At 33.7% G+C, this 26,841-nt stretch overlaps 1 pseudogene; it reads left to right on the top strand.

Moving 5' to 3' along the window:
• On the top strand, window positions 1-25,941 carry LOC101423407 (vomeronasal type-2 receptor 26-like; annotated as a pseudogene).
• Window positions 25,942-26,841: the final 900 nt, after the last annotated feature.

The raw sequence follows: 26,841 nt of genomic DNA, 5'->3' as shown, positions 1-26,841 counted from the left end.
ATGCAGTCAGTATATGAACTTGCTTCTCCTGGCTACTATCAAGATGGAGACTTCATTCTTGAGGGATCTCTTCTCTAAGAGTGACTGCTGGTGCCAGAAGAAACAATTTTGGCTTAAAACTTCTGTTCAATTCACAGAGTACTATTTATAAGTAAGTATGACTTAATCTATGGCATTTTCATTCCTAAAGGAAAGGGAATATGAAGACAGCATTTTCCAAAATGCACAATTGAGGATTATTTTTCTTTCTAAAATGACTCAGACCATTGCTTTGAGATTTGCTGGGGTGTGTCAAAATATTTTTTTCTGAATATTTTCCCGGTTTTCATCTATTATCTAGAGAGGAATACTGCACTCTCTGAATTTTAAGGTACCATTTTCATTTTCTTATACCCAGACCTGATTTTCCCACACCTAACCTGCACATTGAAAAGCCTAAACTCTCAAGTTATGATTTTGTAAGCAAAAAATTTACCAACATTATGCAACATAAGACACCCTCTTACATACTCATGGGCTTTCTTTGTATGAATTCATGCTTTTAAAAATCAAAATCCAAAAACTGTCTTTTCCTTTATGTTTTAGGGACCTTACTAAGCACTACCAGCATCTCCTGGCCATGGTTTTTGCTCTTGACAAAATCAGCAAGTATCCTAATATCTTATCCAATATGTCTCTGGGATTCCATCTGTTCAACGTGGACTTTATTGAGATGAAAGCCACAGAGAATTCTCTGTCTTTTCTTTCAGGGGAGAGTCCTCCAGTTCCTAATTATAGTTATAGGGCTGAGAAGAGGAACAAGCTGATGGCTGTGATAGGAGGAGTTTCACCTGGAATATCAATCTGGAGTTCCAGAATCCTCAGTCTCTATAATGTGCCACAAGTAAATAAGGAATTAAAGCTCTGAGTTTAAACTTTGCAAATATAGTAGTGAGCATTGAAAATATTCAAATTATGCCTTTTGAAAAAGTATGTAGGATTTCTTAAAATGTTGCTTAATTGTCTTTTTCTACTGAAGTGAAAGTTATTCTTAACAGAGAATTGTTTTTGAAATAAAAATTATTTTTTGAAAATGTTTATAATTGAGAAAAACAGCTTGTAAAAAGATACTGACAATGTATGAGCACACCAGTCAATAAGTATTTATTTCTATTAGGATTTATTAATATAAACATCCACTCTTTTTTTCCATAAAGTTATAGAGGATCATTAATATATTAGTAAATGGTGATTCTATTTACCATTTATCTTAGTCTCATTTTTAACTTTATGAAATTTTAATAATATTTACCTCTCATGATCAATTATTCTGATTTAAAACCATTTGAAGTGGCAACACAATACTATATCTACAAAAGTAATTTCTAATTTCTTATAATTAGACATTTGGGTTGTTTCAATGTTCTCCTGTTATGAAGATTGTTTCTGTTTTTGAAAACATTATACTTATTAATGATAGTTTCTTTATTTATTTTCTTAGTATTTGCATTTCCACTTTAAATGTTTTCTTTTTTCCAAGGTTTAATATGAAATCGTGAAATGCCATTTAGAATTGGATGCATAATTTTATTCCTGTCACCAATTGGTAATACATCTGTTTATTTCCTACATAATATTATGGGTTTAATGATTTTAAAAATCTTTTCCATCTAGATTAAAATACTAATGTCATTTTCTTCCTCCTTATTTTGAATGTCCTGATGTTAATAAGTCACATATAGCTTTCTTTTGCATTATTTAATGTTATATTTTGCTTATATAATGACAGGTGGATAATTTTATCCATTTCGTAATGATTTTTAGAATCATTCTTTTTGTCCTTCTCCCATAAAGCACAAAATAAAACTATAGTAAAGAAAGGTATTTTGCCATATCCTTATTAATTTTTTATTTTGGAAAATTTTAAACAAATACAAAACTAGCTAGACTAGTAAAATTACTGCTATTACCCAAGGCCAACATTCAGCAAATAACAAAGTTTTGTTAATCTTTTTCCAATTCTAATGATAGCACTTTAGGTTGCACCTATTATTTTACAACTGTCACTTGAATTCTGTATATTTTGTGCCAACCTGTAAGATCTGACAAGCATTCACTTATGCTTTTTTTTCAATTTTTATTTATTTTTCTAAAAGTATTTTTTTCTTCTTTATTTTCTTTTAAATGTTACATCCAAAAATTATGAGGTCCCCATATAACCCCCACCCCATCCACCCCACCCATCCCAAGTTCTGTGGGCATTTCTTTTTGTTTTGTTTTTATTGACTGTCTAATCCACACATTCATCCACCAACCAATTCAAGCAACTGTGGGCATTATTTCGAAAAATAGTAATTTTGCAGCTGATATATGTGAAATTTTGTTTAAACTTTAATAATACATTGGCTTTATGACCCTAGAGTTTGACATAGGATATAGGTGGGATATTTAAACTTGACTGTCATTCACATGTATGTGATAAATATGATCATTCTAAAAATTCATACTTGTGGCAAAAGATAAAAGATGCTGGTTTGAACTCCTATTTGCTCTTGCATTAAGAGATTTGGGCATTGAGGAAGAATCAATAAAAACTGTTATTAGTGGCAGATACTCAACAGAAATTCAGATAAACTCCTATAAAAATTTAAGGAAAGTGTTTCTAGGAGGATAGTGCTTTATGACTGTGGTATATTAGTTAAGGCAAGATTGCATAAGTCCTCATTTAATATAGTATCTTAGAAATAAATAATAACCTAGTTTTAAAACATTGCAAGAGAGATGGTGATAAAACCCTGATAGAATAGATTCAAGAGGGAATGTCAAAAGGAATATTAGAATAGCAAGAATATATGTAATATGAACAGTGAAAATTAAATACATGAACTGTATGTAATGAAATTAAGTGATGAATGATATGAAACATTACTTTTTCTTAATAAAATTATTAATACATTTTGTTTCAGTTCTTCCACTATTCATTTAATACACAAGATTAATTGATTCATGTGGAAACACTGGATGTCATATAATAGTATCTTTGTGATCTCTTTAGATCAGCTATGGTACGTTTGATCAGAGTCTCAACGAAATGGTCCAGTTCCTGTCTCTACCAGTTTCCCACAAGCACTACAGCTCTGCATCAGGGGATTATTCGACTCCTGCTACATTTTGGTTGGGTTTGGGTTGGCCTTGTGGTGGCAGACAACATCAGAGGGGAAAACTTCCTCGGGGATATGTCAGAAGAAATGGTCCACAATGGACTCTGTGTTGCCTTTACAGAGAGGGTTCAAGAGTTTCCTACTCAAGAGACATCTGCTGGGCATTTAGCAGAAAGACGCAGGGCAATAAATGTCATTGTTGTACTTGGCGATACCTAGTCTCTACTGAGATTGGTATTTAGAATCCTTTGCGATGTTCCGCTTAGTAATGTCTGGGTCACAATGTCTGACTGGGATATAACCATGCCACCCATGAGAGATTTTGAAAGTTATTCCCATTTTGGAGGAGACTTATCCTTTTCTCTTCACATAGATGAGATTCCTGTTTTTAAATATTTTCTCCAAACTCTTCAGCCTGCAAAATATCCCCACGATACATTTATTCAGGATATGTGGTCTATGATATTTGATAGTCCATATCAGGAGCTAAATGGGGTCATGGAATTGGAACAATGTGAACAAAATGGCACCCTGGAGTCTTAAACTCTTCATGTTTGGGACATGAAAATGTCACCTCAGAGTTCCAAAGTTTATGCTGCTGTGTTTGCTGTCACCCATGCTCTCCAAGAAGAACTTGCACTGAAAATGGAAGAAGAGACGGGAGAAAAGTGCAAATCTGGCTCTGCATCTGTGGCAGGCAGGAGAAACACATTTTTAATTTGCCTAGGATGGTTGACCAGATTTTCTCACTATATTTTTGAATTCATGAGTTTTTGAACCTGATCTTCAAGGTAGAGAAAAAGAGGCTTTAAAAAATTATTTCTTTATTTTTAACAGATTAAATTTCAGTAAGTCCCTTATTCCTATCTTCATAATGTAGTATTTTCATCTTAAAATTATTCGTAGTATTGTTACATATCAGAATATAAGCATTTAATCAGTAATAGGAAGAGCCATTCATTTTCATACATTATTGAAAATTCATTTGTTTTCTTTAGTTGTTTCATTATTTTGGGAAAATTAAAATATTTAACTCAAACTTTTCATAAGCGTATGTGTAGAGCACTAGAATAGACTCATAGGTGTATTTTGACACACATATATAATTTTCCAGTTTTGTGTGTTTGTTATTTATTTAAAAGGGCTTTTAGAAAGCATAAATGTATTCTTAAAAATGAAACCAGAATATGTTTAGCATGGCCTAATTTGCATCATTTAAATATCAAGATAGCTCTTCTCATTAGACTTGTTTAAACCAGGTCTATTGCTCATTCTACTTATCTATGGAAGATAGAATGAAATTCTGCTGGTAATACATTTACAGAATTTCCTCTAATTTTTGTCCTTAAAATACTTTGATCAGGATTTCTTAAAAATTGATGAGTTTCTTTCTTTTTATTTCTAATGTATTTTAAGGGATTTCTATCTTTTTAGACTGACAATGAAAGTTTAACACAAAAATTACAGATGAAGTATCAGTGTTAAAGATATTATTTTTGTAGACATCTTGGTTGAAATATTCCCATGTCTTCAGATGTTTCAATTTAAATTGTGGAATGCATAACAAAATGTCCTGTTTTATACTACTGAACATGTATCATCTACATTTAGTTACCTTGCCAATAAAAGGCCATTGCAATCTATTAAGTTTCTCTTTCTAGACAAAAAGAATTTCAATGACAGTTTCACATATATCCTTTTATATTTAATTAATATTTATGCAGAAATAGTAATTGATATACACTCTGCCTATCAAGTTTAAAAAATAATAATTTATTTACACAATATTGTATATAATATTTTATATGAATACAAAAGGACTTTACCATGTCTGCGTATTTTTGCATGGTAATTCATCACTTTACTCACTCTTTCATTTATTTAACAAATCTTGAGTATCTTTTCATATGTTACTATTGCAACTTAAATCTATTTTATGAAGTGGTGCCCAAGTATTCCACCTATCTTTTTCTTTTTATTGTCTGCTTTTTTATTGAATTATTATTTCAGTAAAATGCTTTGCAATGTATATATTGAAAATATCTTCTACTCTGTTGGCTTATGTATCTTTTCCTTAATGTTCGCTTTTCGATTGCCTTCAATTAGTCTTATTTATACTTTTTTTGTTGGTGTTGGTTATGTGACATAATTGAAAAATCTTTGCGACTTTAGATATTTACAATTTTCTCCAGCTTTCTTCTGAACATTTTGTTTTGTAAATTGTATTTAGATCAGCAATACCTTTGAATATGATTTTTGTGTAAGAGATAATATAAGTGAACCAAATAACTTTTTAAGCTACTGTGGAAATCCAACTCAACATTTTTAGTTAATATGTCCTCCCTTATGCATTGTCTACAGTGTCATCTTTAGTCATAATTTAGGAGATCTTGCATATATGGTTCTATTTCTGAACAATTTATTATGCTTCAATAGTCAGTTTGTCATGCTTGTGGAATATTTACACTGTCTTAGTTGTATAACTTTATAATGGTCATGGTATCTGGCAATTTAATTATTCAGTATTGTTTAATACTTTTGAAGACTGACTCTTTTATTTTTGAGGTACTGGGCCTGAGATTTGAACTTGGGATCACATGTGAAGGAAGTCGATGCTCAACCACTGAGCCACAATAGCTTCCCTCAGTTGGGTTTTGGTTTGTTTGCTTAATTTTTTTTGTTTTGTTTTGTATTTAAGGAGGCACCAGAATGGAACCCGGTCCCAGACCTCCTAATGTTATAAGCAGGTGCTCAACTGCTTGAGCTACATCCCTCCAAAGATTGTTTTTTTTTAAAAAACAAATCAACTCTATTGATACATATTAATAATGCATGCAATTCATCAAAAGTGTACAATCAATGGTATTTGTTAAAATCACATAATTGTGCTTTCATCACTTCAATCATTAATAAAATATTTTCTTTATTTCAGTAATAATAACAATGAGCAAAAACCAGACAAATATGCAAACAAGAAAATTCCTCACATCTCAATCTCTCTATGTGTTCCCCAGTATACATAGCTTCTGTTTCTGGATATTCTAGAAATACAATAGGTCTGTAATCAAGGGCTTTTAGTATAATCACAAAATTATACATTCATCATCTCAAAAATTTTTGAACATTTTCATTACTCCAAAAAGAAAAACTCCAAACCCTTTGGCATTCCATCCTCAGAACTATATAACCACTAATTCTTGATCTTTTGCATGTATCTAAGAATGTTATGAATAGTTTTTCAATTTTAAAATAAGATATAATTCTGGGAAAATTTTTGAGGCTGCAAAAAATTTTAAGATTAATTTGGTACAAATTAACATCTACTTAACATTAAGTCCTCCAATCAACAATCATGATATATCCTTCCATTCATTTAAATCTTCAAGTACTCAAAATATTTTTTTTTACTTTTCAGTGTGCAAATTTTTCATATTGCTCATAAATATATTCTAAATATTTAATGTTTTCAAATATGTAAAATATTATTTCTTAAATTAGTCTTTCAATTTGTTTAAATCTGATTGACAGAAATGCATTTGATATTTTTGCATTTTTTTAATTTGTGAACCATGTTGAATTTTTGTGTTTTGTTAATGTAGGTATTGAGGGACACTGTTAAAATCTTCATTACGATTGTGGATTTCTCCGTTTCTCCTTTAAATGGATTTGTCCATTATTCTTTTAAGTTCTGTCCAGTTTTGCTATGTATATTTTATTTCTTGGTAGAAATATTATAGTGTAAGTTTTCTGTTTTTGAAAGACTAAGCTGGCTACTGAACTAACAATGCTCCTGAGAGGAAAAAGACAAAAAATAATAATAATCAAATGAAAATATTTTGCTTAGATTATAATTATGGCACATGAGTTAAAGGAGGATGTAATCCACTGGTACTCAAATATGAATATATAGTACTGGGTGATGGAGTGAGAATGAGGGAAAAGTTGAGGATGACTCTCCAATTTGATTTCACTGATAATGAGCAAAATGTACACACTGACTGACAGCATCTCCACATCTGGCTGAAGGTTTTTCCACATTGTTGTATTTTATGGTTTCTCACTTGTATGAATTATCCGATGTGGAGTAAGGGATTTACAATGGCTAAAAGCTTTTCCCCAAGCATTATATTCCTAACTTTCTTGCCAGTATACAACTTTGATGTTCAGTAAAGGATATTCTGTTTCTAAATCCTTCCCAAATACAGTACATTCGTATGGACCTATGCCATTGTGGAGTGTCTGTTGTTGAAAATGATAAAACTATCGCTAAAGGTCTTTCAATATTCAATACATTCATAAGGCTCCTACTCAGAGTACATTCTCCTGGACAGCATTTACTCCCTTTAGTATGTATTCTCTGATACAGCTGGCTGGTGTTAACACATATATGCAATCTGACAGAAGGCTTTACTGCATTCCTTTCATTCATAATGTTTTTCTCCAGTGTGAACTCTCAGAATTTCAAAAAGATGATCACTCTGTCTAAAGGCTTCCCACATTTGATACATTCCTAGGCTTCTTTCTGCTATGAGTTGTTTGATGAAGACTAATGGTAGGGATTTTGATGAAGATTATATCATAGTTATTACATTAAAAAAAATTTTTCCCTATAGACTTGTTTCAGATTTTTTTTGTATTTTTTAATACAATTCATTATTTTTAAACTTTCCTTACCAGTATGAAAGGTTTGTATTCTCTCTTCTATGTGAATATTCAGCTCCCTACAAACTAAGTTTTACATCTCCAGTTTTTTTCTCATATGGACTATTAAAGACCAAGGCTTTTTTAAGTCTTTCCATTAGCACTGCCTAGGTTAATGTTTCCTCATTAATATGCTGGTTTTTGTGATCGTTTTTGGTATCAATGCATACTCCAAGTTGGTACAGTCCTCTACCCATCTCTTTTTTTGCCAACCAAGATGCTTTCCTTTTTTTAAAAAATGTTCCCTATATGGTTTAGAAGTGCAAAGGTCTAGTGAGACTAGGCTCCTATAATTCTCCAGCATCCACTTCTCGTGCATACTACGCAGAGCAAGGTTCAGCCATTCCCACACATCTTTTGAGAAATCTGTGGCCACATTTATGAACATCCTAAACACTGATGAACATGATTTCAAACCCAGAAATCCTTCTAAGATCTGTCTGGAGAGGTTCATAGGTCAGCCTCAGACATGGCTTTCAGGAGCTCAATTCTTATACCTCCACTTCTTTCAGTGACCCCCTTTAGAGAAGGTTTTGCCCTGAGATGGAGAGCTCAGGTGTTTGTTGAGGGAATTTCTTAAGAGCTAATACAGAGGGTGCTCTGGAGCCTGCCTATTCTGAACCTGAATCCCCCTTCTTCCACTTACTACAAGGTACGTACCCTCTCTGAGCTTCAGTGTCCTCTTCTTCCTTCCTGTTACTAGATTACAATGATGTATGGAAGGAATCTCACAGGTAAAAATAAATAAGTGCTGAGATCCTCCTTGAAGAGCAACAGTTAAAGGGTCATTCTTTTCCTCAGAAGTACTGAATGACAATATTCTATATCCTGGGTCTTTGGTGATTACCTGAAAAACCTCTGTACTCGACAATTGTTTTCTCTAGTCCTCATTGTCCTGTGGACATGGAGACTTCCCTTGAGACTTGCCCATCAGGTAGGGATTCAAGTGCTGTGTCAACCATAGTGACCTCACATGGGCTCCTTCGCAGAACACTAAAGTTTTAGCCCTAACTATTCTGCTTGTGGTTGAGGAGGGTGGTGGCAGGAGGAGGAGGAGTATCTTTCTCAGAAAGTTCCAACTTCTCAGCAAGTTAAGAAACTTGTATAGTTCCAATACACACATCTCCCATATGACCAGGATTTACTTGACTGCACAAGAGACATTCACAATCACACTCACCACAGCCATGCACAGAATTGCTCTTAATGTTTCTTTATCATCTTCTAATAACTTCAAAACTTCGTAATGAGAATAAATTGTCACCCTTGGCAGTAAAACTCATGAAATTATGGAGGAGATTCTAAGACAGGGCATGCAAGAACTTTTAACTCTCCCTTATTATAATTAAAAGAACTCCATACATTGTTCTTGTTTACCCCTAAGAATAAACACCTAGTTCTCAAGGAGTTAGGTTTTTTACTTCCTGGCTGCATGAACTGGGAAAGTCAGTTTCTTGAATTGTGAAATCCAAATGTTATTTGTAAGAAAGTCATTGAATTAATGAGAGTATTTAAGTTAATGTTTTAATACTTGTAGAACCTTATCTAATATATATTATTCTGTATATAAGTGTTCTAAATTAACCAATGAAAGTATTCTCTTGGAACTTGTATTTGGAGGACTAGAAATCAACTGAAGTAATAAGGTTCTTTCAGTTTTCTATACCTTGTGTGTTCCTGAATTCTCTTTTACTCATAGCGCCATCCTTTTCTGCAAAAGCATCAACTTGAAATAAGTGTTCGTAAGGAGAAAATTGTGAATGAGAGAGTTTCATCAATTAAGTTTGACATCTTGTATTATCAGTCTTTGCTGAATGATAGTAAAGCTCAAATAAAAGTTGGAGAGTTCATTTTTGAATCTGATAATTATTGGCACTTTTTCTTGAATGATGAAAAGATAATGTGGCCTAAATACTACAGTGAGGTAAGAAACTTGAACAGTTACCTAAGTGTTATTCTTACAAAAAAGTATGATCAGTAGATACATTTAGAATAAGCTGAAATCCATTATTCATTTACTCATGTGATTTGCCCTTTGTTCTAAGCCGGGTTGGTAGAAATTTCTGGGCTCAGAAAAAGGCTGAATAATACTTATTTTGAATTATTTGAAAATATTGAAAACCTGTCCTTGTAAAGATTGAATTGATTTATTGCACACATGGCAAATAAAATTAACATCATCAACATCCTAAAGCAAATAGAAGATAAGTAAGTCATGGTATAGGCAGCTGTATTTAGTTTACTAAAAGCTGTTGAGAACAATATGCCTGAAATTTGTTGTCTTGATGCACATGCATTAAGTAGGGTGGAAGTATACATTTCCAAGTCTTTGAAAATGTCCAAATCATGGCATCAGCAGAGATGCATCCCAATCCTGGTGTCTTCATTAACATGACAGGATAAAGTGGCAGCTCTTTTTCTCTGTATGTCTGTGTGTTTTTCTCTCATTTTTATAAGACCACAGCAGAAGGGACAAGACATGCACTGGGACTCCCCTCAGTTAAGTACTTCAATCAACGCCTTCCAACTGAATTAAATCCAGTCAAAAGTAGCCTAATCAAAAAGTCCCTTAATCATATCTAACCAAGAGTCTCACAATAAGTTTAACTGCACATGAATGGTTTAGTTAAGAATATAATTTTCTAGTTTCTAAAAAGGACTCAAACCAGCACTGGGCATAATATGAAGGACTAAAGTGAAAGAAAGGAAATGAGTGCTTGGTGATAAAGACAGTATTATCAACTGGTCATGAATGCTCTGAGTGTTTTGCCATTTGAGTTTACCTGTTATAACCACATTCATTTGTATTTCTGCACATTACTGCCATGGAAAGAATAGACCCGTCTGAAGTTCACTGTGATAAAACTAATGGTCATTTAGAAAACTTTGAAAATTAAATGTCTTCCAAAAGTTCAGGAGTTTATGGTTAAGCCTTTATGTTAAAAAGAATTTCTGCTAATTTGTTCATAATTTTAAAGATCATATCCCCTTATAACTTATAATATCAACTCCCATGTACATATAGTTTCTAAATCTTACTGTTGGAGTTACTTTACCACTTCTCTTCCCTCTGCTCAGACTCCCTCTGCTGTTTGTAGTCAAAGATGTCCACTTGGATTCAGCAAAGTGGCTCAAGAAGGGAAACCATTTTGTTGTTTTGATTGTGTTCCCTGCCCAGATGGGGAGATTGCAAATGAAACAGGTCAGTCAATGTGAAAGTTGTTCTGTATGTAGGATACTATGAAATGAGAAATGACTTGATCATTCATAATGGTATGTGTGACTACCAGATCTGAATGTTTTATTTTATCTTCTTTGTTTAACCTGCCTTCAGGATAACTATACTGAATTCAGTTTCTTCTCTTCTTACCTCCTACCTTTCTCTCATTTCTCTACATTTGTTGAAAAATAATCCAAGCCACTATGTTTTGAGCATGTCCTAAATACCCAAAACAGTGAGGTGCACTGTACATACATTATCTTATTTACTGATTATTTTGCAGATGAGGAAATTGCCAAATTTTTCAAGCTGAGAGACAGAAATTAGACAAAATACAGGACTGAGTTAAATCAGAGGTTCTTTAAAAACTTTACACTCCTGTGACAATGTCAGATATATCTCTAGCCATCGGGTACCCCACAGTTTCACGTACTTGTGAAACAGTTTGCTGTTCCCAGCAGTATTAGTAAGTGATTATTTAATGAATAAATAAATGTTCTGTGTAACTAATACATTTTCACTTTTAAATTATCATGATCCTTAAAGCAGATTTTTTTACAACATATACCCTACTTTCCCTGTTTCCTTGCATTAGGGAAATATTATTAAAATCATAAAAAGTTTTAAACCATAAAATCTTTCTACAACTTTAGAAAAAGTAATACAATTTTATTACTGCATAAGTTTAAAGCAGAATGTGATACTGTCACAGGCAATCTGTCAAAGAGATTTTAGAGAAAGAAAAATTGCCCGTTTATATAACCAAATAGATGAAACCATTCTTTCCCTGCTTTAAAAATAAAGGGACTACTTGAGAGCACCCTTTGTCACCCACCTTTTATTTTAAAACTGGTAATTTGAGCGGTCTTTGTATTTGCTAATTGCCTCTAACAAAAAGAAAAATAAAATAACATTTTTTATTTGTCTATGGCATGGAAATAGTTACAATACAGAGTCTGATGCTTAAGTTAAATGTTCATGGAAATTGAAGGTGAGTTTGTGAATATTTTTGATATATACATTTGAGAAGTTGTCTATCATATCTTTGAAAACACATTTTTTTGGTTATAAGGCTGACATATGGCTTTTTAAAACATTTATATACATCTCAAAGGCATAGAGAAAAGGATTTACAATGGTAAGTTTTCTAAAGAATATTCTAAGAATAGGGATGAATGGAAGAGGTTGATTTCTTTTTCCATTTGTATTAGGGAAATAATTATTTAGTGGTTTCATTTGTATTTACCATTATACTTCCTTCATTGTTCCCATAAAATTATAATACTATGATTTTTAAATTGTTTTTATTGTTGGCTTTACCTTTTTTTGGGACAAGTTATTGCCATTTATATAAATGAAATGTGCAGAATAAAATCTAAAGGTTTATAGTAGTGACTATAAAAATTTATTGTAATATTTGCCAAGTAGGAATTCCTTTAAATATATCACACCAAGTCAAAGAATAATTCCAATTTTTGAATAGTAATGCTCTTATTTTGCAGCACATTAATTTTATAAGCTGCTGTGATATATTTATTACTTACATTCTTTTTATTAGAGAAGTTGTGAGTTTGCAAAATAATGATGTATACCGTAAAGGGTTCCCATATATTACCCCACCACCAACACCTTGCATTGTTGTGGAATATTTATTACAAATTGTAAAAGTACATCATACAAATATTACTGCCTAACTGTAGTCAGTATCTTATATTTGATGTATTCTTGCCACAAACCACTGTATTATTAACACATGCATTATTTTTGTATGCTTGTTATAGTTTGTGAGAGTTCAGTAGAGATTATTATGTAATTTTTCCTTTAATTTATTACTATGGTGTATGCATTACTTTATTTGATTAGCTTGTGCTGAGTCATCTTTATACACTTGGGATAAAACCGATTTCATCACAGAATTCCTTTGAATGCAGTGCTGGATTCAATTAGCAAAGAAAATGTTGGGGGGTTTCATACATATGTTCATTAGAGAGATTGTTCTGAAATTTTCTTTTCTTAATGTTCCCTCTTCAATTATTGGGAAGATTTTGAGTAAAATTGATATTTGTTCATTTAGGAAGATTTGTCAATTTGAAATGTGTACTCCTCCCTTTCTTGGCTTTTCTTTGTTGAGAGATTTTCGATTACTAATTCAATCACCTTACTTGTGATTGATCTGTTGAAGACTTCTGCTATCTCTTCATTAATCAATGTAGATTCTTGGGGTGTTTCTAGAAACTTGCCCCTTTCTTCTAATTTGCCTAATTTGTTGGCATAAAAATGTGGACAGTATCATCTTATGATTCTTCTTATTTCTGTGGAGTCAATAGTAATGACTTATTTTCATTTTTGATTTTATTAAATTGCATATTCTGTCTTTTTTCTTTTTCAATCGAACTAAGACTTTGTCAATTTTACAGATCTGTTCAAAAAACTTTTATTGGTTAATTCTCTCTAGTCTTTTTTTAATTCTCAATTTCATTTTTTTGCTATAATATCTGTTTTTTATTCCTCCTTGTTTTTGTGTTAGTTTGCTGTACTTTTTCAAGCTCTTACTGTTATGCAGCTAAATCTTTAACCTTTCTTATTTTTTCCATATAATTATGTAGGGCTATAATTTCCCGCTCAGCTTTGCCTTAGCTTCGTCTCAGAGGATGGACATGGTGAGGTCTTGTTTTCTTTCCTCTTGATATCTTTATTGATTTCCCTTGCAATTTCTTCATTGACACACTGATTAAGACATTGTTATTTAACTTCCATATATTCATGGATTTTCCAGTTCTCTATCTGCTATTGTTGTCCGCCATTGTTGCTTCATAGTCAGAGAAGATATTTATATAATTTTAATCTTTCCAAATTTTTTGATAATTGTTTTGTGCTCTGAATTATTGTCTACCTTGGAGAGTGATTCTTGTGCATTTTATAGGAATAGATAACATGTTTTTTGGGGGTGCAATTTTCTTTATGTATTTGTTAATTCTAGTTCATTTTTTTGTATTACTCACATTCATTGTTTCCTTTTTGATTTTCTTTCTAAATTTCGATCTACTGATGAGAGAATTTATTGAAATTTGCAATATAATTACACAGGTTTCAGTTTTCCCCTTCATTTCTTCAAGCTATTTCAGGTTGCTCTCTCCTGTATTTAACATTCAATGTGCAGGGAAACGGACTTGGCCCAGTGGTTAGGGCGACCGTCTACCACATGTGAGGTCCACGGTTCAAACCCCGGGCCTCCTTGACCCGTGTGGAGCTGGCCCATGCGCAGTGCTGATGCACGCAAGGAGTGCCCAGCCACGCAGGGGTGTCCCCCGTGTAGGGGAGCCCCACGTGCAAGGAGTGCACCCGGTAAGGAGAGCCATCCAGTGTGAAAGAAAGTGCAGCCTGCCCAGGAATGGCGCCGCCCACACTTCCCGTGCCGCTGACGACAACAGAAGCGGACAAAGAAACAAGACACAGCAAATAGACACAGAGAACAGACAACCGGGGGCGGGGGGGGGGGGGAAAGGGGGGAAATAAATAAATAAATAAATCTTAAAAAAAAAAAAAAACATTCACTGTGCAGCAGTCTGCTAGTAATTTTGGCAGGGCATTCTTTTGTTGAAAGTTCTTGCCAGCAATTTTCTTTCTATACCTTTCCCTGGATCCCTTTGTTCGCAGAAGTCCTAATTAGCTTGAGTTCTGCCAGGAGTCTCTGAGGACTTTGGTTCCTGAGCCTGGAAAAAAAGAAACTGTTAGTTACTCCCTACTGTGAGTTGCTCTATAGTCTTTATCAAAGGTAGGAGGTACAAAGGGCATATATGCCTCTGTGTGACTCCCCACCTGCATGAGACCAAGTATGTATGTGTGTACTTGGAACTTCATTCTTTTTTTACAGTTGAATAATTTCTTTTGTGTGTTTATACATGTGTGTGTGTGTGGAGGGGGCTGGTGAACAAGAATGGACTAGTGGATGGTTACATCATTTTTCTATCTTCTATTGTTCTTTTGGTTTTGCATTTATAGAATATTCCTCTAGTCTATCCTGTCATTTCTTGTGGCACTGAATTTACAAGAAGAAAATGAATCTACTTCAGTTTGTTGTCATTTTTGTTGCCGTCTGGTGATCAGCAGCACTTGAAAGTGTCTCAATGCGGTGATGGCCCACCTCTTTGCTCTTGCAGAAGACGTTTATTGAGGGAAAATGTCTTGGTCAGTCAGGGTCGTAGATTGTCACTGGCAATTCTTTCAAGTCTCAGGCTTTTGAGGGGGGAATGACCTTACAAGTATTGAATATGAGTATGAGAAGATATATTTAAATCAAATGTAGAATAAGTTCTGACAATGAAATTTATAGCCATTGTCAAACGTAAGTTCCAAGGGATAGATCATATGTTTGCTGGCAAAGGATTGTTCTAATTTCAGTTTAGTGGTAAACCACTAGGTCATTTTAATCGAGTATATTGTTTAATCTTGGTGAGCGAACATTTTTAGAGAGATGTTCTATTATCATCTTTTTGTCTTGTATGAACTCTATAATAGATTACTTATATCTGAGTAGATAGCTATAAAACTTCAAAGAATAAATTATCAATTATTCATAAGAAATTTTGGTTTTAATTATAGTCAAGAATCTCTCATTTTAAATAATTTGTCCTGTTTTATGTTAGGCACCAAACATTTTAATTATCAGGTCTTATTTATTTTAAGTCTAGAACTCAAGCAAATATTGTTAACTATTTATGATTTCATTTTAGAAAAAAAATTAAGTTTAATATTTGAAGAAGTTTTAGTTATTAGAAGCAATAAGTGGGTGGCTTTTGTTTGAGCCTTTGACCCAGCATGAATCACTATCAATTATAGGTTATGAAAAGAAATAGGCCATTTTTATCTGCAAAATGGGCTGAATTTTACATTGTTACCTGTTATAGCCTTTGGAAGGCAACGTATGTTTAAAATATTGTAATTTAGTTGGGTCTTATTCCAATTTAGTTTTAGTGAGAAGTTTAGCCCACTCATTGTGAAACAAGAAATTTTAGTTAAGACAATATAATCGTGTAATAACTTTTCCCTTTTTAGATTTTGAGGCTGCTATCAAATCATTTATATTTTGAATAGTTATAGATGCCTGCAAAGGGACAATATTTTTAAGGATTTTTGAAAATGACTAGAAATATCTCGGAGGATTTATAATACCTTGAGGAATTTTTGTCATCAATAATGGAATATTAGAAACTACATCAAATCAAAATCTAGAGTGGTATAATGAAAGGATAGAAAAGAAAAAAAGAAAAAAAAGAGGAGAATATAAATCAACTACAGAGAAAAATTTATAGGTGAAAGGACTAAAGTCAGAAGTCAGAAGAGTTCTAAGTTTAGGAACTTCAGGGGTTAATAGAAAAAGAATTGTATTTGTTTTTCTAAGATCTTACATAAATTTATGTAAACATTAACCATATTCATCAAATTTACATTTTGCCTTTATAGGAAGTGTGGGATTATCCCAGGGTGATTGTGCATTTTAAAGTTTTTTTTGTTGTTGTTGTTTTTACTTTTTAATAACAAGTTCTCTCTTTATATTGAGCTCTCAACGAAGAATATAGTTTTATACAAGACTTGCCTTTCAGGTGCGCTTTTCTTAATTTTTGGTGTAATACCTCAAAGCTAAAGTACTGTCATTATTCTCTAGGTTCTAAAACCATGTATTGCTTTGTTTTAGCTGGAGATGTAATGTAGCAGAGTATGAGCCTACCTCTCTATGCCATGGGCCTACTGTTTAGAAGACATATAGTCATCATATCAGCTAGCTTTTTTCCCCAAGGAGCTTCACTGTGACTCTCCAGAGTACAGGATAAGCTAGCCTTTAGATTGTACAGCTGTTCTCTCCCCACTAAGTTTATGGGAGAGTCCAGAGAAAGTAAGAAAACATGTTATTTCATCAAAGAACATCCCTGTGTAAGTATTGTAGAAGAAAAGGAACAAAATTAACCCAAAATAGCAACATCTGTTATGGACTTATCCTCATAAAGATAACAGGAAATTCCTGAGAAAATTATAGAAAAACAAATAGCTCTACTATGAACACTTCCAATCTCCAAGAATCACTGTCTGTCAATTTTATGCCTTTTGTCAATCAATCATTAGTTTATAGACTTCTGTGATCCCTTCTTGTTGAATTTTTTGAATCCTCCAGGTATTCGTTAAATGTTTTATTAGAATACTTAACCTTTAAAAATAATGACATGTAAGGAGAGCCAATGTGGCTCAGTGATTGATGTTTGGCTTCCTACGTAAAAGGTCCAGTGTTCAATCCCTGGACCTACTACATAAATATATATATATATACACATATAAAAGTAATAATGCAAAATTTCCCTTCTCCTTTTAATCCTTTTATAATTGGCCAATGTAAGAATTATTCCTTTTAATAAAGAATTTTACTTGGGAACAGTTAACATAGAATTTTTAAATATATAATTATTTTTGGAAAAGTGTAGATTTACAGAAATATCATAGAGAAAGCATAGAGTTAACAAAAACTACCCCATTTTATTAACTACTAACTTACAACTTTTAAATGTTTTTTTTCTTTTTTTAAGAATTGTCCAAAAACTAAGTAGCAGCTGCTAAGATTTGTGTAATAAAACTTCTTTGCCATCTTATCATTTATTTCCTTATTTTCAAAGGAGGTTTAGATTCCATAAATATAACATTGAAAATATAGAGGATTCCCATTTATCACACTTTCTCCCTCCCACACTATTTCCCATTAAAAATATCTTTCACTAGTGTTGTACATTTGATACGTTTGATGAACACATATTGGCATTGCTACTAACCACGGTCCACAGTTTGCATTTTGGTTTACACTGCACAATTTTATAGGTTTTGACAAAATGTAAAACACTTTGTATACATCTCTCTGATAAAATGCAGAACAATTACAATAGGTTAAAAATGCCCTGTGCTAAAAGTATTTTGGCCTCACCCTCTCCTCAGAATCTCTGGTGAACTCTGTTTTTATATGAATGTTACAAACTCCTCCATTACTAAAATAATAAATCTATTTTAATCCAAATTTGTATTCCACTTTTGTACGTTCATTTCTCAATCTTGAGGATTTTATGATGGTGATGCTTCTGATTAAGAGGGGATTTATGCCACATGAGACAGATATATGATACTGTCTTTCAAGCAGTTGACGATATTCTGTACAGACTGAATATTTAAGTCTCCAGAAAAGTATAATGGGTATACAGCTAATTATAGGTTCAAATAAATGGGGCAAATGAACTACGATATTCAAATTATATATGAGTCTAACTCTGATACACTGTGGAGATAGGTTACAGCATATTTCAAGATTAGGGCCATCGATAGGGTGCCAGTTTCCTGGGGTTGTTTGCCCTTCGTATAGTGTCAAAATGTCTCTAGAGACCAGAGGAGCACTGCTCTCGAGACCCTATTTACTGTGGCAGTCATTGAAATCCTACTGAAACAAGCATAAGTATAACACCTGGAACAACCCCCCGAATACTTTGAAAACTCTTAGTCATAAAAAGTCATTAGCATTAACTATTTACCCCTTTTGGACGAGGTATTTCTATCCAAATCCTTTTCTAATTGCACATGGCAATAATCCTTGGATGCCATGTTTGCTCAACCCCTGGAGTTATGCCCCACTGTGGAGAGAGGTAGTGAATTTATAAGCTTAACATGTCTTAGAGATGGCGCATTCGAGCAGTAACAGGGCTTTCCAGAGCTAACCCTTAAGCAGTATATAATGCCAGGTAAGTTTTAATTTCACAAGAATAAGGTTCATAAGTATGAGCATTAATTTCAAAGGCTTGGCAAATTCTGCTGGTTGCAGAATCCCATGCAGCAGCCAGAACCCTTCATATTCATGGGGATGTAAAGTGAAAACAGTCTGCAGAGGACTTTTAAACTTCCAGGTGAAACAAGAAATTTCCTAAATTGCTTGAAGTTAATGTCAATCCCTGATTACCTATAAAAACAAATGCCAGTTTTCTCTGGAAGTATTCTCAAATGATCCCTCAGGGTTCTCAAGGAATGATATGAAATAATCCAATTCAATATATAAAATAACTTTGTATAAGACATTTTTAAATGAGAAAGGAATTACAGTTTATCAGTAAAGGTCAGGTATACCTAAAAATAATTTTTAAAAAAGCCTTTTTAGAAGTGAAATATAAAAATGCTAGTAATGAAAGGTTAGTAAATAGAGTTGTATCAGATTGGAGAGAGATGAAAGGAAATTTCATTCCTGGAATACATATCAGAAAAATTACCCATAGTTCAGTACACATAGGCAAGGAGATGAAAAAGAGTTTAATAGGTAAGATGGATAGTATGAGAAAGGAGATGATGCAGAGGATACCAAAAAAACACAACATGGAAGGAATAATAGAATGTTTTTAAGATTTGAAGTTGTACCTAAATATTTATATAGGAATTTGAATACTCCAAATAAGATGAATAAAAAGATGTCCATATCTAAAGAGTCTCTGGTTAAATATTATAAGAAAAAAAGAAAAGGATTTTAAAAGCATGAAGGAAAATAACAAAGAAAAATAATTATTAGACTGATAGTACAATTCTGAACAGAACTAATGGGAAGCAAGATAGTAGAATAACTTCAATATGCTCAACAAAAAATAAATGGGCATGTAAGTTAGTTAGGAAATGATTTTGTAGTTTCCTTTACCAGATCTCTTACACACAGCCAGAACTGAAAAATGTGTAAGTGTAATGTCTGCCCTGTGTTGATATTGAGAATATTATTTTGAAGATATCTCAGACTCAGCTGCAAAATTAACACAGTTATGATCTTGGTATTCTGCATTTACATCCTATCTGTGAATCTACAGCAAACTCTAGCTTCACTTGCATCTTTTCTTCATATCGCTCTTGGAGTTCTCAGGCTTGGTTTTCTTCTGTTGACCACGTGCCTGAGCAAGGCCTTGAATTGGCTGGACTCAGTTTGAGTGGGTCTGTGCCTTTTCTCCAATTAGAAACTGTGTTTCCATTTGGTTCTGGTCCATTTATATTTGATTATGAGACTGGATATGCGTTTTTGCTTTTCTTTTCAAAGGATATTTATAATGGGATGTAATTTTTAACAGTTTTATTACTGTATTATGGATGAGTTAAGACGTTATATAAGCCTAGAGTTTCATAAAAAATTTCTCCAACCTTATTTCCAACTTATTTATGTCATATAGTAGACATAGATTTTAGTTTTAATGATGCAATCCTGTTTTAAAATAAAATTGGATTGCTTGCACATTTGAACTTCTCTCATCTTATTCGTATTTTCTATTGTCATCGTGACTATCACTACTCTTAATTCCTTTTTTATCCCTATTGGATTTCTAGAACATCTGTATTAACCTGATTCATAAATATTAGAAATCATTCTGTACGATTCCCACTGAGTGAGACCCCTAGTAGTGTGCGTCCTTTGAGAAATTCTCATAAGAATGAAATTTCGCACATTGAGAGCTCTGGATGCACAACCCTTTTCACCTGCTCTTATGGTGGAATTAATCAAATTTATCTAGCAGAATTACAGTTAATTCTCTTATGTATATATCCTTGCCAGCTTAATAGCAACTTTAGGGAAGCAGATGTGGCTGAAGACATTCAACCCCCGCTTCCCAGATGGGAAGTCCAGGGATCAGTTCCCAGTGTCTCCTGAAAAAGCAAAAGCAATAAATAAGCAAAACCGATGAAAAAACCAACACAGGAGCCTGTCTTCACACATATAAAGTCCTGGGTCCAATCCCCAGTCCCTGGTATCTGAACAACAACCAAAGAAAAACATAATTTGAGGTCAGCTGGTCTAATGCTCAATCTTCTTTTTTAATACAAAATATTTTCAGAATTTTGACATTGTTTCTGACAGATGAGTTGTGTTTACTTCCAGTTTACTTGTGCATATAGGCCTTCTTCCCTTAAACAATTGCTTAGGTTAATGTTAGAGTCCTATACCTAATCATTTATTTCTTTACAAATATTCATTATGCATTTTCTGGCTGGAGTAATAATTTGAAATGCTGGGTATACAGTGATTGTCTAAAAAGACATGGCTTCCCTCTTCATATGTTATTCTAATGCTTCGAAAGACTTAAATATCGAATGCCTCAGAAAACGTACGCATATTTGTAAATACTGATATTTTCCAGGGAGGAAAAAAAATGGTATTAATAGGGGTACCTAATGTAGATTGGTGGTCAAGGAAGATATTTCCACATAATAGATATAAAAGCCAAGGTCTCACTGTTGAAATAGAACTATGTTCTAAATAGAAGAGTGACATTGGTTCCACATAAATCACAGGTGTATTTCAAGAGTCTGAGGCAGAAAAACAAGCTTGATGAAAACTGAAAGAATATTAATGCTACAAGGCCAAAGGCCTTGCAGGGAGGTTGGCCCTGCAGGGGGATTGGCTCTATTCAGTATTAGAGACATGGGCAGAGGCCAAATTATCTCAGGTGTCATTTTAAGAAGATGAAGTCTTGCTGAGTTTATATGAAGAACCACATTATTTCTAGTATGAAGGCTGGATTGAACAGAATTAGATTATAATGTTTTTCACAGTTTGGGTTCTTTGAAAGCCGCATCTGAGATTGTGTTTGGCATTAAGAAAATTTATGAATGAAATACTTGTGTTGTAGGGATTGGAATGTCAAGTACTGCAGCATTTCTGACCAAGACTCTGTCAATTCAATGAGAAAATTTGAATCACATACGGTCCATCAGAGTTGTTCTTTGGTGGGCCCAAATGGATGGAAATTTATAGTCCTGTGGCAATCAGTTGTTTGTTGTTACCTGCTCAGGTAAGAGGGTTCTTTCCAGCAAGGTGGTGCATTGCAAATGAGGCAAACCCATATTTGCTGACAGCTGTAGACTAATGATAATTCCATCCTTGAAGGGGAATCTCGGTAGCAAATACCTCTGTTCATTTTAAAGGCAATTGACATTTAAGGATAGGAATAAATAACTTGCGTTATTAACAATCATTTTAGGTTCATAGCTACAAAACCAATATTTATAATGACTTGGCAGGATTTGAGTCTGGAAGGTCAGGTAAAGGCAACTGAAAGTTGAGGTTCCTCCAGAACACTGACATTTTGGGGACTGGTTGTCTGATCTCTGTGCTTGGCTTTCCCCTTACATGACAAAGGAGAAAGAGATTTATTTTTTGCCCTTCAGATTCGATTGACTTCTAGCTTCTTCCTTCTGCATGTGATTTTTGTAATATAAAGCTTCCAATAATTAAGGATTAGGCCCAAACTTATTTACTTGGACCACACCCTAGTAAAATTAACATGTCAAAAGTTTCTCTTTACAATGGATTCGTTCTCAGAGGAATGAATATAGGTTAAGAATCACCCCCCCCCCCAGCATATAATGGAGCCTACAACAATTTCCTTATAATCTCATTTGCTCAAGAGATATTTCTTGCATTTTGGATGTATCAAGGAAAAAATTAGTTTAGGGACTTAATACCACATATTATTTAGGCATTTATGCATTTACTTGCCTACTTCCTTTTTTCAAACACCTTTTGAAAGAAACACTTTGGAGACAAGCAAATAATGTAATTTAAACCCGTATTCCATTTATATGAATGAATTCCAGATTTTTAAATTTGGTCCCGTTGGGTTATTTTAATTCTGTTTACTCTGGGTATCATTGATTTCCAGGACTTCAAGTGATTATTTCTAAATTTCCAGATTAAGTCTTTCTTTTGAAATACAACTAAGTATAAACATCTCATTCTGGATGAAGCAGCAAATATCTACAACACAGGACCTCATTTTCTTCCCAAACAATATGCCTCTTGTCCATTCTGGGCCTTCTTTCCTCATCATTGATTCCTTGGCGAATTGCTATAACATCCGTTTACTAAGATTACTAGGTTAGCAAAATTTATATAATGTGTGACTGCTTTTACTCACTTTCCATACTGTTTTTGCAATGTAGATTCTCCACATTTTAAAAGCATTGCTAAATATCTTCTCGAAGTCAAGCTTTCCCAGTTCCAAATGATTGCAATGCGGCTAGCCTTTTCTTTCAAAATTACAGATATGGTATTATTTATTTTAAACTCGAAAGAGTTCTCTATGTATCTTTTATAAGAGCCTCAGATTCTGATTATTAAACAGACTCTTCTTTCCTCCCAACTTGAAGTTAGATTATCTGTGCTCTTTTCGTGGAATCCCCAGTGTCTAAATGCTTACACTAAAGGTTTCCATAAGAAACAAGATGAAAATATACGGCACTGATAAATTATTGTACATAATACATTGTTTCTTCAAATAACTGACTCCTTCATTCATTCAAATCAGTGATGAACCTCATTAAAATGATCACTATTTCATCAAACTTTTTGGTAAAATTTTCTTGGAGGTAAACCCATATTTAATATTTAATTGTTTTTTGGATTAAAATGAGCTGTCTTTAATTCTCCATGGGATTGACTAAAGTCAAATCATAATCCATGCAAGTTTAGATTTCACTATTTTCTTTTTTTAATTTCTGCAAAATGTTTATCTCTAAACCATATACTGTTCTCTTTTTTCCTTTAAATATTGTTCTTTACTGTCAACATTAAAATAATGCTAAACCCTTTGTAAAATTTTTGTTACTATCAATTATAACTTAAAGTTAAATACTTATTATACTTCCTGAAATGTAGATATTTATAAATATTAGGACCGATTATTTGCTCTTCTTTCCACAATTAAGGCCTGAAAGACTCAAACATGTTTTCTCTTCCTTTCCTATTTATGAAGTACTTTCTTCCTACACTCTGTGATTTCCCTTCACATCATTTTTTAAATGCATGGTCTTTCAGTATTCAATTCAACTCACCTTTTCTGCATTTTTTATACTTTTAAGTGTTCAATAGATGATTCCTAAATCATGAGGAATTTCTTTAATAATGTCATTGGTCAATGGACAAAATTGGATATATTTCATTAGCAGTTCACTTGTGGTTCTGTTGAAGAAATATTTGTTTGTACACATATCTGGGATATGACTAATGGAATTTAATAATTCTAATTGTGCCCCTTTCAGATATGGATCAATGTATCAAGTGTCGTAAAGACAAATATCCACAATAAACAGAGAGTTCAATGCCTCCAAAAATCTTGAATTTTTTGTCTCATAATGATTCTTTAGGATTTGTTCTCACCTTTTTGGCCATGAGTTTCTCTGTCTTCACTGCTCTGATTTTAGGACTATTCATTCGTTATCAAGACATGCCATGTCAGTTGGCCCTTCTTTGGAGTTTGTGCTTCTGTGTGAAGGAGCTGGACCAGATGTGATCTTTATTCACAAGCCTCTCTTGTTACTTTTACTGGACCTGTAGTTGGTGATGGGGTTTAATATATACCCAGGGGTATATATTATGATATGGCCATATGATAGCCAGGCCCTGAGCCTCAAAAGACTTCAGCTCCTACACTCTGGTTTATTGGACTTACCCCACTCAGCTAACATGGAGTTGAAGAAGGTCAACCACCACACCATGGAACCAAGAGTGCCTACAACTGAAAGCAGGAGGATTGCATCCAGCATCCATGTGGAATCTAAGCCTCCTCTTGATATAGATGTGAAGTGGACATAAACAATCTAAGGTACACAAGATGGAGGAATAGAATATGGATTAGAGTGTATTTACTGATGTTCTAATCATGAACTATTGTGATTAGTAATTGAAGAAAATGTGGCATTGGTGTGGAAAAAGTGGCCATGCTGGCTGCTGGGTGTGGGGAATGGGAGGAAGAGATGAGAAGTGGAGGCGTTTTCAGGACTTGGAGTTGTCTTGGGTGGTGCTGCAGGGACAATTACCGGACATTGTATGTCCTCCCATAGCCCAGTGGATGGAACGTGGGAGAGTGTGTGCTATGATGTGGACCATTGACCATGGGGTGCAGCAGTGCTCAGAGATGTATTCAACAAATGCAATGAATGTCTCATGATGATGGAGGAGATTGTTGTTATGGTGGGAGGTGTGGGGTGAGGAGGGTGGGGGGTGTATGCGGGTCTCATATTTTTTTAATGTAATATTAAAAAAATAAATAAAGACCAAAAAAAAAAAAATAAAGAAGTTCATTTATACCAGAAAAAAAAAAGACACATCAATCGTCAGAGCTAATAACCAAAATCTCTGTTACCTTCTCCTTGTGGCCTTAATGCTCTGTTTCCTCTCCTCCTTGACTTTCATTGGTCAGCCAAAAACTGTTACGTGTATCCTGAGACAAACATTCTTTGGAGTTATATTTTCTGTGGCTGATTCTACTATTTTAGCAAAGACCTTCATTGTGGTCGTGGCCTTCAAAGCCATCAAACCAGAAGGTACATTACATATGGGGAAGGTGACCCAATTCTCAAACGCTATCATCTTTACTGGTTCCCTTATTCAAGTATGCATCTGTGCACTCTGGCTGGGAACCTCTCCCCCTTCCCCTGACATGGACACACAATCCAAGTTTGGCCACATCATCCTTCAGTGTAAGGAGGGATCCACAACTGCCTTCTACTGTGTACTGGGTTCCTTGGGCTTTCTGGCATTACTGAGCTTGGCAATTGCTTTTCTGGCCAGGAAGTTGCCAGACAGTTTCAATGAGGCAAAAAGATCACATTCAGCATGCTGGTTTTCTGCAGTGTGTGAATTCTTTTATATCCACCTATCTGAGCACCAAAGGCAAAGCCATGGTGGTTTTGGAAACCTTCTCCATCTTGGCTTCCAGCACTGGATTACTGGGTTGTATATTTCTTACCAAATGCTATGTGATTCCACTGAGATCAGATAGGAATTCCAGAAAAAAATTACTTGAAAAAATTCCTTCCCAAAGGAAAAGGATTTAATATGCAAAGTGCAAAATTGCTATGGAATGGGAAATAATATGGAATATAGTTTCAAGATATGGCATGATATAAATGCATTTCAATAAAACAATCTTACTTGCTCTTCAAATACCCTTCTTGGATGAGTTTCCTTTTCATTTCTTTAATTAGCATTTGTTTCCATTACATTTTATTCTAAAATCATGTCGTAGAATAAAAATTCACATTAAAATAAGGATTAATATAAATCTTTTATGGGAAAAGGTAATGGGTATTGGAAAAAATTTTCCATCTATTTGTCTTACTCTGGCTATTATTTGCTTCTTATTTTTTAAAAAACATAAACTTTACAGGATTATAACAATTGGTGTTAGAACTCTAGTGATCTCTGATTCTCCCGCATTATACTGCTTTATAAACAAAATGCTATAAAAACTTTAGCTCTGAGCTATGGATATTGCCTTCTGTAGTCTTCTATGGTTCTAATAAAACTAATGAATCAAAACTTACATCATTTTCTGAGGTTATTTAATCAAACAACTTTGGCACAAAACATTCTTATCACTGAGGAACTCTGTCAAATAAGTAAAGAAACTAGACTTACCGTGTGGGAGGATTTCACCCTTATGGGAAAAATGTTGCTCTCTACTATAGGCAGATCTTTCCAACACCTCTTCTACCTCTCTCCACTACTGAGACATGATATCACCTTCAACATGGTAAACTATTGTTTTAATTTAACTGAAATGTAACTGAAACAGTGGCTCCACAGCAATAAGGCTACATAAGTATACCTTGCAGTAGGAACCTATTTATCACATCACCAATCATCACTTGACAAGCAAAAGTTACAAAATATCTGAGTATCATCATATAAGCAATACAAAATTGATTTATTCTCAGCACTTTAGACAGCCTCAT

This window comes from Dasypus novemcinctus, chromosome 20 (genome assembly GCF_030445035.2).
Source record: "Dasypus novemcinctus isolate mDasNov1 chromosome 20, mDasNov1.1.hap2, whole genome shotgun sequence".
Taxonomy (NCBI): Eukaryota; Metazoa; Chordata; class Mammalia; order Cingulata; family Dasypodidae; genus Dasypus; species Dasypus novemcinctus.
This window is presented reverse-complemented; position numbering and strand designations above follow the sequence as displayed.